The following is an 11832-nucleotide window of genomic DNA, read 5'->3' as shown; positions in this document are numbered from 1 at the left end:
GAAGAGCAGAGGAAGAAGAGAAGTTGGAGGAGGAGGAGAGAGAAAAAGTTTGGACAGCCTTTCACTAACAAGACAGGAAAGGAAAATAACTTCGATCGATCCATTTTTAGCTGCAGCCATTGGGTCCCCTCACAGGCTAAAGTTTGTGTGTGAGAGAGAGAGAGAGAGAGAATATAAGTAAGGATGAAGCAACACAACCGTAGGAATAAATTTTAATATGAGGTAATTTCCGTCCCGGCCTTTCTTCCCGGACAGTGCCTCTTTAAAAATAGAGAGAGAGAGAGAGAGAGAGAGAGAGAGAATCTTGCCATTCCCATACGGTTTTAAGACCGATTTTGGAGCCTGGGGTGGGGTAGGTGACATGCAGAGGTGTATGGTATGTAGGAGGACTGCTGGGCCTTGATAGAAAAAAAAAAAAAAAAAAAAAAAAAAAATCAGCCTTCATGAAAATCCATCAGTACGAGAAGCCTTTAAAGTTATATAAATGTGCGAAAATATGCAGAATAAACTAAATCAAAAGAAAAAACGGCGTGCTAGTAAAAAATAAAAAAAATGCATTTGGATACAGAGGGAGAGTGACACGCCCCATCTTAAGTAAAATATTTCTTTCCTACCCAGAGCTTAAGTAGTGTGGCAACAAGATTAGATTATGACGTTATTACGATATGACGTCACTACGAAGAGGTTGGTAATTGTAGGCCGATAGGGAGACACTTGTACCACACACACACACACACACACACACACACACACACACACACACACACACACACACACACACACACACACAGACCTACTAAAACCGTCATAATTGCACGGGAAAGGTTAAAAAAAGGCTTCATATAATCAGTAAATTGGTGGCCATAAGCGTGAAGTAATGTGAAGTGAGTGTTTGGGCAATGATATGTGAGAATGTGACCACGTGACCTCCCATGACCTCCCCTATTATGGAGCCACGTGCAGGTCAGGTCACCGCTACGCAACAAACATTTTAGCTAAAGTGGGAAAGCAAAGAGAAGGATGTAGAAAGTTGATATGGAAAATTTGGTGTTATTGCTTGTTTTATTATTATTATTATTATTATTATTATTATTAGAGCATAGAGAGTGAGGGAAGGATGTGAAAACGCTGCTTTGAATACTGATGAAATGGAGTGACGTGAGTTGAGTATAGAAGCTGAGAAGAAATGCTTTGGTGGCGCCGTAGAAAAATGTGTAGTGCTTGAGAATATCAGTGTGTGTGGGGAGGGGGGGGGAGTAAAGAGGGCAGTGCAAAGGTGGAAGGTTGGGAATATCACAGTTGTTGAGGTACCTGTAGATGTGATAAGTTGTACGTCAGAGTGCGTTTATTACTATTATAATTTTATTATTATAATTATTATTAATTATTATTATTATTATTATTATTACTACTACTACTACTATTATTATTATGGATAAGTGTGTGAAGAAGCCTGGATGGATGAGTCGAATTTGAGCCAGTGATGTTAAAAAGAACCGAATATACCTTTGCACTAACATTAAGATTGCATAAGTGCATACGCCATTGCAGTTTGTTGAATGTTGCAGAGAACGTGCATCAAGAAGTAGCTATCGAGAATGTAAGATAGAAAACAGAGATTCTAATTAATGAAAATTTAAGAAAGTCTTGTAAATAATAATGTAAAGATAGAATGCTTAGTACGTGGTAAACAAGGTGGTTTCCGGATGTTAGTGGATGTGTTTGTTAGCGTTAGAGAGGCAGGCAGAATTGAGAGTGTGTTAAAGACTGTAAGATGTGTAAATGCGTATGTGGATCTGAGAAAAGCGTATGACAAGGTGAAGAAAGGATGGAGTGTGTGTGGTTGCGTATGGTGTAGAAAGCGTATGGTATCGTGAAGAGAGAGGGAGTGTGGATGGCAGCGTCTGTATGGTGTGGAAAGGGTAATAGAGAGGGAGTGTGGATGGTTGCGTATGGTGTGGAAAGAAAAGGAGTGAATGGTGTTGAGAGCTATTGTGATGGCAGCGAATCATGTCTTAAGGTGTGCATTATAGATTATACTCTTACCAGACGATTTTATTTAGTTGTAGGGAGAGAGATTTAGCTGTGATGAACCCCTTTATCACTATATGTCTCCCCAGTTAAATAAAGCCGTCTGATGGTCGCAAAAAAAAAAAAAAAATAACATCGTAGTAAAGGAGAAAGGAGAGAGTCGGGAGTGACATTGATGATGGTAATAAACTGACTTATCTTCAATGTGATGGTGGAAGATGATACTGTATTGCCTAGAAACTGTAGGAAGTTTTGGCTAACTAGTTCTGAGTTTTCGTAATGATTGTCTGTAATTATTTGTGAAAGTTTGGGTAGGGAAGATTTCAGGGATGGTTGAGAGAGGTGACGCGTAGTGTGATTGATTGGTGAATGGAAAATTATTTGAATTAGAGTGAGGTAAAGTGCAAACTACATTATGACGTCAGCATAAAGGATGGACCCAAAACTTTCCTACAGTGCCTGAGAGAGAAAGAGAGAGAGAGAGAGAGAAACTACAAGACGTCACCATGAAGGATCAACACAAATATTTCCTACTGTACTTTAGAGAGAGAGAGAGAGAGGGAGCAATACATGACGTCACCGTGAAGGATAAACAAAAATACATCCTACAGTACCTTAGAGAGAGAGAGAGAGAGAGAGCAATATATGACGTCAGCGTGGAGACAAACTTTTTCCTTGAGCCCCCCCTCCCCTCCTCCCTTCGCGGCACATGAAGCAGATCGTCTCGGGGTGAATTCTGTAACTACTTCCCGGTATCCACTTATAACAATTTCATTTTTTTCTTCTGAGGCTATTTCGTTAAACTTAGATCCCTTTAGTTAAGTTATTTATTATTATTATTATTATTATTGTCTGTTATTATTATTATTGTTAGTATTTGTATTAGTAGTAGTAGCATTATTATTATTATTATTATTATTATTATTATTATTATTACGTGGCCTAAACTTTCTTCATCTTGATTGCTGAATTGTGACCATAACACTAGAAAATAATGCTAGTCACGAAGAAGTGCTATTGAAAGGATGGAGAGCGGTGGCATTTTTTTTTTTTTCTGCCCATGAGCCACGTGAAATAATCTACAAGAGGAGAAAAAATCTGGGCCAAGTTAGAGTGAAAAGAGTATCGTGGTGCGGCAATTTCCCGGTAGCCAGTTCTATATAGACAAGGGGAGCGGGATGAGTTGTAGTTTATTTGTGTGTGTGTGTGTGTGTGTGTGTGTGTGTGTGTGTGTGTGTGTGTGTAGCTATATCCCTACACATCCTGTATCTCTCTCCTCAAGGCCACAAGGACAATATTTATAAAGGATCCTAGCAGAATTTCAGGATAAGCAAGCCTCCATTTACAATTAATATCATTTGTTTTTCATATTTTTTCACTTCTAATATTCACTTTTATTCCATTGCGTAGTGTTTGGTAGGTGAATGAATGAATAGGATTGTATTTTCAAGCAAGCATACTGTATACCCATTTATTTTCAAGAGCAGTATATTAAAAAGACTTGACACACGGGAATTCGTAGTGGTTGAATTCGAAAAAGAGAACAGTAGTGGTGCATATAACTTGAATGAGGACAACCAGGTATGTTTGTAAGTCGAGTTGTGGTAAGTTTGGGGTAGTGTGTCAGTGTGTTTACCTAGATGTCTTACAAGCCAGAGAGAGAGAGAGTTCTAATTATCAGCATCTCGATTCTTAAAGATAACGTGACCTGGGTGTGTCTCAAGGTGTGTTTAGTCTGGTTATTTTATTTTTATTTATTTATTTATTTATTTATTTATTTTTTTTTAGCCAGGATGTTATATAATGTGTTTTCTTATTTTCCCACCTGTGGTTGTTATTAGGTGGGTGATGCTCTCGCGCCGGGCAAGCAGACAGCCCATTCATGCTTACTTGCAGGTGTGTGTGTGTGTGTGTGTGTGTGTGTGTGGTAGAAACTGAAGGAAGGTAGTAGCGTCAGGGAATTAATAGGATGCTAACACAAAGCTTCAAAAAACGTGGCAAGCAGTGCACGTCTTGGAGGGAGGTGAGTGTAATAGGACTGATAATGAGGGAGAAGGAGGAGGAGAGTGAGACAGCTCCCTAACACCTCTTCCTAAGCGATTTAATCAGTTTATTACACCTTTCCGCCTTCTATGTTACCTAAATCATTCCAGTATTACCACACTCTGCATAAATAACGTACAAAAGGATACTAACCAATCATTTCCAAAAATAAATCGCTAAGGAAGAGGTCCTAAGGAGAATGTGAGTGTAGCCAGTGTTGATGGGTAGCAGTGAGGGTGTGAGGTGAAGAAAATGAATGTATGTAAAGAAATGTGCTAGTGGAGGTGGAATTGAACATGTATAGTGCTGCAGGTTGGATGGAGTATTTTTTGGTCCCTTTAGCACGAATCTCTCTCTCTCTCTCTCTCTCTCTCTCTCTCTCTCTCTCTCTCTCTCTCTCTCTCTCTCTCTCTCTTTTATTTAGCTTTATAAACTGTAGGGAATGGCTAACACTTTCATTAACACCATCACTACGTAAGATCGTATATTAATTAAAATATTCTACAGGTAGGAAGAATACAGTGAAAGACGGCCTGTGATTGAAGTTCTAAAAGTAATAATGCAATATTGAGTGAGAGTGATTTTGTAAATTTAGAAGTAGGTAGTGTGAAAGAAAGTGTGAGTGAAGATAATAGGATCATTGGTATAGAGTCAGTATAGACGTAGTACTATGAGAGTGAAAGGATTGAAGATAGCAGTGGTGTGTGTGTGTGTGTGTGTGTGTGTGTGTGTGTGTGTGTGTGTGTTTAATTATTGCGATGGCCCCCAGGCGATGTTACTGCCTAAAAAATAACTCTTGAGCCATATATATAGAGGATTTATGTAGCTCATGAACTTCTGTCGCAGCTTTGATGATGTTTTAAAATCGAATTCCGACTGTTGGTGGACGATTTTGTTTAGCTAACTGTGGTCCAGAAAGAGGCAGTAATTCCCTTGGGCGTGTAGTGTTCCCAGGTAATCAAGTGAAATTTCAGTCTGTGATTATTAATTGGTAATATTTCGGTGTTTTACGGTCTTGGAGCCAAAAGAATTATTGATGTGGGATCCCAGTCCATTTGCGTGCTGTTGATTAGTTTAAGTCGGTAGGTTTTGTCATTGTAACTATAGACAGTGTAAAGGAGCTGTTGTTGGTCGCATTATCATACGTGTCTTTAACAGTTTCTAGTCTGTAAGCTGTTGTGACCTGATGCCATGGCTCTGATAACATTAATCTGCCAGGGCTTATCAGGAGTATACAGGTGCTATCACTCTTATCTGCTGCACTGGCTCTTATCAGGCGTGGAGTTCAATACGCAGTGTGTCCAGGCATCTCGAGTTGAGCGGATCTTGAATTTGGCTCTCTGTTATCTTGTTTTTGTTTTTTCTTGGAGGGAACAGTTTGCGGGCTGGCTGCTTCTGTTCGTTAATTCTTCCTACACCGTTTGTGAGTGGGAAATAGTTAGGATGGTGGTGATGATGATGATGATGATCGTTGTGGTAGTGATGATGTTGATAATAATGATGATCGTGGTAGTGATGATGATGGTGGTGTTTTTTGGCATTGCTGTTTGTGCTGATCTCACTATGTTCGCATTAGCCGACCAACACTACTCAGCCTTGTTACCTCTTCAGACCAAAGACCTATTGTCTTGCTGCTACCAGACAGTACAAGTATGCAGATTGAGGAGGGGCGTCTTGCACGGTGGTGATGGGGCTAATATTTTTTGCTTTCCTCCAGTTCGAACAAATCTCTCCTAAACTAGAGAGAGAGAGAATGTGTGTGTGTGTGTGTGTGTGTGTGTAATAGGGTAGTGTGTCATTAGATAACTGTCACAAGTTTTATCACTGTGTGTGTGTGTGGGTGTGTGTTGTAGGATAGTGTGTCATTAGATTACTGTTTGAAGTTTTACCACTGTGTGTGTGTGTGTGTGTGTGTGTGTGTGTGTGTGTGTGTGTGTGTGTTGTAGGATAGTGTGTCATTAGATTACTGTTTGAAATTTTATCACTGTGTGTGTGTATGTGTGTGTGTGTGTGTGTGTGTGTGTGTGTGTGTGTGTGTGTGTTGTGCAGTGACTGGTTTGAGGCGGGTTAAGAGTCACTGAAGGCAGAGCCCGCCAGTTGTAGATGAGCAGACTAGAGACAATGGCGTTTGACTACTAATAGGTCGTGATGTTAGGGTTTGAGCTGTGTGTGCGAGGCTGTAAATACACACACACTCTCTCTCTCTCTCTCTCTCTCTCTCTCTCTCTCTCTCGTGGCACACAAAACCCAATACTTGGCTAATTACAAAAAACTCCCGATAGAATTTTCAGATCTACTTACATTATCCTTGGCCTCTTGAGATAGTGAAGGAGCGACCGTAAATGCGTTGATTGCTTTAAGCCTTCCTTTGTGGCGTTCTTTACTTTTTTTTTTATTGACACTAACGGACGATTTATTTATTTGTGTATTTATATTTGGAGACTGTAAAATGTAGAAATTGCATACAGCCTTCATGTCGATGTTCAAACGATATAATTGACATAGAAGAGTGTTTAAACGTGATGCACAAAACAAATCGCAATGGAAGAGAGGCCACGGAGTCTTGAGAGAAGTAGGTTAGGGTCCACAGGTTCAGTAGAGCTACCGTGTTATTGTTTTGGTCTGCATTGTTGTAATTGGTGTTTCCGGGTCAGTGCATAGGGCCACACCTAACACTGATCCATCCAGCCACCACCACACAGCCTGCCTGGGGTGAATAGTACCGTGGTGTTACCGTGAGTGAAATCCTCCCTAAACAACACATTGGAGGAATTCTTGGGGTCTGGGTGTTGGAGAGGGACGCCTTCATGTGATGGCACCAACGTAAAGGGATGGAGGACCTGCCCGGTTAGGCAAGCTTTACCCCCAGCTCACCCTGTCCCCCCAGAAGAAGGATGGTGGGATGCAGTCTGTAGTTCACTGGGGTCACATTTCACATGAGCCTGAAGTTGCAACTACTACTACTGCTAATGATGTCTTTTGTTATTCTCGTTACTACTTGTCGATATGGTTCCATCTTGCCTATACAGTTCATTCCTTTTAACTGGGTGGGGATTCTCTTACTTTCCCAGCCTATTTCCGTAGCATAATGGCAGAAGACAGTATTAATGGCTCCATATTTTCACCACTTCTTCGTGACTAGCACCATATTCTAATCTTTTGTTGCAGTTCAGGATTTAAGGTGGAGAGATGGCAAATTTACGCGTAGTTAAAGTGAACATGGTGAGTATAGAGTGAGGTGGCATTGAGAGTGTACAAGCGTATCCGACCACAGCCACACTCACGGCCACTGTTTTCATTTATAGTTACCTGTTATAGCCTCATTTTCTCACTATTAACACTATCATACCCCAGCTTACCTTCACTCTACCTGTTCCTCGTCCCGTCTCACTTTTTGCTGCCTCACCTTTACGTTGTCACACTTCCCTTACCTTACTTTATCTTCCTTACCCTGCCTTACTTTACCTGCCTCACTCTTACCTTGCCACCCTTCCCCTACCGTATTTTCCTTTCCTCACCCTTACCCTGCCACCATTCCCCCACCTTACGTTCCCTGCCTCACCTTTATCCTGTCTCGTTCCTCTCACTTATCGTATCATACGTTCCCTGCCTTCCCCTGACCCTCCTTCCCCCCCCACTTTACGTAATTTTGCCATGTGACAGCCATATCAGTTGTGACGTCATGTAGGTAAGAAGCCATACCAGTTTTGACGTCATCTAGGTAATAAGCTTGTGACGTCATCTAGGTAAGAAGCCATACCAGTTGTGACGTCATCTAGGTAAGAAGCCATACCAGTTGTGACGTCATCTAGGTAATAAGCTTGTGACGTCATCTAGGTAATAAGCTCACGTTGATATTGATACACTGTGCACCAATATACAGGCACTCTAATTGCAGATGTATAAGTCCAGTACCGGCAGCCAGCAAAATATGTCGCTGGATATTGATTGCATTTGAAAAACTTTGGTAGAATGATTAGGAAGATGTTCAGACAGCATTCTCTCTCTCTCTCTCTCTCTCTCTCTCTCTCTCTCTCTCTCTCTCTTTCTCTGATTCCCCCAGTATAACAAACCATACATCTTCACAATCTCTCTCTCTCTCTCTCTCTCTCTCTCTCTCTCTCTCTGATTTCCCCAGTATAACAAACCATACATCTTACTTCACAATCTCCCTTCCCCCCTCTCTCACTCGAAGAAGAAGATTCCCCCAGTATAACAAACCATACATCTTACATCACAATCTCCTTGTTCCATGCAGTAGTTTGGGCTTTAGCATGAAGATCATGCTGCTTTTTCCTGTTCATAGTTGCGTCACTGCTATACCATTAATGAGCTGAACGTTCTGCAGGAATGAACGCCAAATAAAGCGCCAACAAGGGATTGCCGTTATTTTGGATTCACAAAAATGTCCCATGATGAATAGCCAAACGATTTTTTTTTTCGTATTGGACTTTTTTTTTTTTTTTTTTTTCTATTAGAGTGTGCAAGTCCGCTGGAGTTAACAGTCGACAGAAAATTGCTCGTAGAACCGTATCCTTGGACGAATATTTTTTACTCATGCGTAAGGCAGACAAGATTCGTTGAATATTTACCGTAAGTGGAGAATGTTTCCAGCATCCGCACTAGAGGGAGATTAGTGTTCGCTTATGTTTACAGAACTGTTTACTGCGGGTGATTAGTCAGGGGAACACGTACCGTTACTTGCTCCGCCGTCTCGTACCTCCCGCCAATTTGCGTCAGAAAGATGCCCAGACAATCTAAGAAAATCTATTCTTATCACTTTACATCTAAGCACTTAATATTATAGCGTGGGTTGGAATTTGTTTGGCAAGACTGAATCAGTACCTCGTATGTTGCAAAGCACAAAAATATTTACTGCATGAGGAAGATGAAATTATGCAGCAGGAGCTACAGTGGAGGTGCCAGCTAGTTTCAGGTAAAATTACGGTGAAAGCTACAGTATGCCAAAGTTAACAGTTATTACGCAGTCCTGTGTATATTGTAAGTATACTGCGGTGATAGTTAATAGTTTGCAAATACCTGTGAAATGAATAATTAAAGAGACAATTGACTGTTGGCACCTATGTAAATTTCGTCATAAGCATGTGCGAGACAGCCAATCAGCTTCCAGTTCCCTCTTACACCTCACGGGGTGTGGACGTAGCGACAGGTATGAAGATCATGGCATATTATAGTAGGAATTTATCTCCATCGGTGTACCCTAAATGTTGAAACAAACCAACGTTATAAGAAGCAAAGTTTTGTTAAGAAAATACACTCAAGATCGGGAGAAAAGAGTGATTTGTGGCATATAGTCGGTGCGAAGGTGACCAGCTGATTGGGGTAAACATAAATACATTCTGGCAGGTATCCCAGTGTCATAAATGCTCTTTCATACTTTTGCCGGCTTTTATCGATGCTCTGAATATTAGTAGATCGATCCATGAGTGTCATTGGATATGTTGTGATCCTACTCCTTGCTTCAGTGCGAGTATGAATTGTTTAACCAAAACCATTGCCAACCGGCCTTGCTGCCTCACCCCAGAACTCCCGCTTCAACAGTAATATTGCGTAATTTCGAAGCCACTGATGAAATCCTTTTTCATGTTGACGAAATCAGTGTCTTGGGATACTTTGTAATCCGTGGTCAGTGCTAGAAGAGGGCAGTCGTTGTTGCCCCGCCAAAAAAGTGCAATTGGCCCAATTTTGTTGGAATAGCTCGTCACATTTCATATAGTTCAGGGATAATATTACTGGAACCTATCTACCGTTAAGTGGTGCATAATTCGACAGAAATCCACAACCAAATTGTAGTGCTGGAAAAAAAAAAAGATGCAATTAGGCAGTAGTTGTCATTGTCGGAAATGTGTTAAAAATACCACATTCTCCATCCAGTTAGTCCAGTAAATTGATAAAAACTGGCAATCAGCTTAAAAGATAACACTGGAAATTATGGGCAAATATTCTGTAAAATGTTGTTGCAAAGAAATGACGAGAACTTGCTGAGTAAAAGCTTACGAAGGCAAACTTTATTACATTGGAATTGCCACAAATCCAGCTCTCTTGCTGGCTCGGACCACGTAGTAGTAGGGCAGAATCTCTGGACTTACTGCTTCATGGTCAGAGCCACAGGCAGTGTCATTGTAGTGTTTATTGTCATGAGGTTTGGTAAGTTCAGACATTTGTAATTACTGGAGGTTATGTCAGCCATAAATTATTCCATTGTACGTTTGCTTCAATCCATTGCAGTGCGTATGCTTATTTTTTTCTCAGTATGTGTGTAAGGTTATCCAGTATTAGGACAGATGAGTTGCAAACTGTAGAAATTATGGTTTTCTCCTTAAAATTAATTGGAACTTTTAATAATCTGGACTGGTCAGAGTTCCTTAAAGTCTTATTGACCTTGTATTGTATATATCTGCTTTTGATTTCATCCCTTTAATCTGATGGAGCTTATGGCACCAGCCATATAAAAACATGTATAACCACAGGTGAAAGAAGTTAGTATAACCACAGGTGAAAGAAGTTATTAGGGATTGTTACCAGCCTTTTAAAATATTACTTCAACTTTTTTTTTTTTTTTTTTTTTTTGAGAGAGAGAGAGAGAGAGAGAGAGATTGTACACTGGAGAAGTTAGTGCCATCAATAACCCTTACACTATTGAGAAGTACAGTACTGCCTGTGTTTTAAAAAAAATTACAGGAGATTGCTAAAAGAAAAATTGTCAAATGAAATGGTTAAGCAACCTACATCCACATGTTGTTTAGTAGTTTCGACTTCCTACTGTATACAATATGGCTATTGAGGGGCGCCAGGGGCAAGCCTAGAAGGTTAAGGTTTTTTAGATTTTAATTTTTGTGGTCAAGGGCACCCTCCCTATCCCCACTGAACCCATGTTGGAAACAAGTTATTCTGGCCCCTAGTTTACAGGCCCTACTCACTGTGGCCTCCCACCCAAGTACTTAAGATGGATTTATAAACGAGGCTATTTTATCATTTTATTAGGTTAGGTTAGGTTAGTTATTACCTGTAATTAGGTTAGTTAATAATGGTTGTAACAAGTGGATTTGTCAGGAAAGGGAGGGTGGAGTGCCTAGGGTGGGAGGCCAGAGTGACTAGGACTGGTAAAACTGTGGGCCAGAGTGACTTGAAATCCCTTTGTTGTATTGACCTCATTATAAAATAGGTTGTTATGCAGTAGGTTCACACGACGCAACCCTATTGTATAGCAAACCGTGACTGTACTAAGCGACACGTCAGGATGCAGGTTGCTTAACCACTTTACATGTCAATTTTGATTTCATTCTTTGATCTCTAGTATTTTTTGTTTAACATAAGGCAGTACCTTTTGTTTTACTGTAGGCTATAAAGTACAGTACTGGTATCTAACCTCTCCAGTTTGTAGTCTCTTAATTTTAGTGAAGTGGTAACTTTTTGTGTGAAGTACTGAAACCTGTGAATTAGAAGTTGTGTCATCGATGGGTATACAACCTCCTAGTCGGATGATTGAGCCAAGATGGCCGCCCACTGTTTATGTCCGGTGTGACGGTATACCGGGTACCAAGTCATTTACCAAACTGGCACCTTTAATAGGAAAATATAATTTTTTTCACCTTATAGATTTATACACCTAATTATCCGAAATCTTGACCAAAAAAATTGTGCTTAAAATAACTTAATAAAAAAATCAGGATTCAGAATGAAAACATGCTACAGTTTGTGGATATTTCCCCTTAGATCGCCAACATGCCTTGAAAG

At 40.4% G+C, this 11832-nt stretch overlaps 1 protein-coding gene across 2 annotated transcripts in view; it reads left to right on the top strand.

Moving 5' to 3' along the window:
• Positions 1-9215: 9215 nt before the first annotated feature.
• Positions 9216-11832, top strand: part of Ogdh (oxoglutarate dehydrogenase Nc73EF) — a 54476-nt gene continuing 51859 nt past the window's right edge. For both annotated transcript variants that reach the window (XM_080265371.1, XM_080265370.1), the window contains exon 1: positions 9216-9244. The gene's annotated coding sequence lies outside the window, so the exon portion shown is untranslated. The remainder of the gene's footprint in view (positions 9245-11832) is intronic.

Source organism: Coenobita brevimanus, chromosome 14 (assembly GCF_032717465.1).
Source record: "Coenobita brevimanus isolate Jiangsu-jjx chromosome 14, ASM3271746v2, whole genome shotgun sequence".
Classification (NCBI taxonomy): Eukaryota; Metazoa; Arthropoda; class Malacostraca; order Decapoda; family Coenobitidae; genus Coenobita; species Coenobita brevimanus.
The sequence above is the reverse complement of the archived record's forward strand: the minus strand, read 5'-3'. Positions and strand labels throughout refer to the sequence as shown.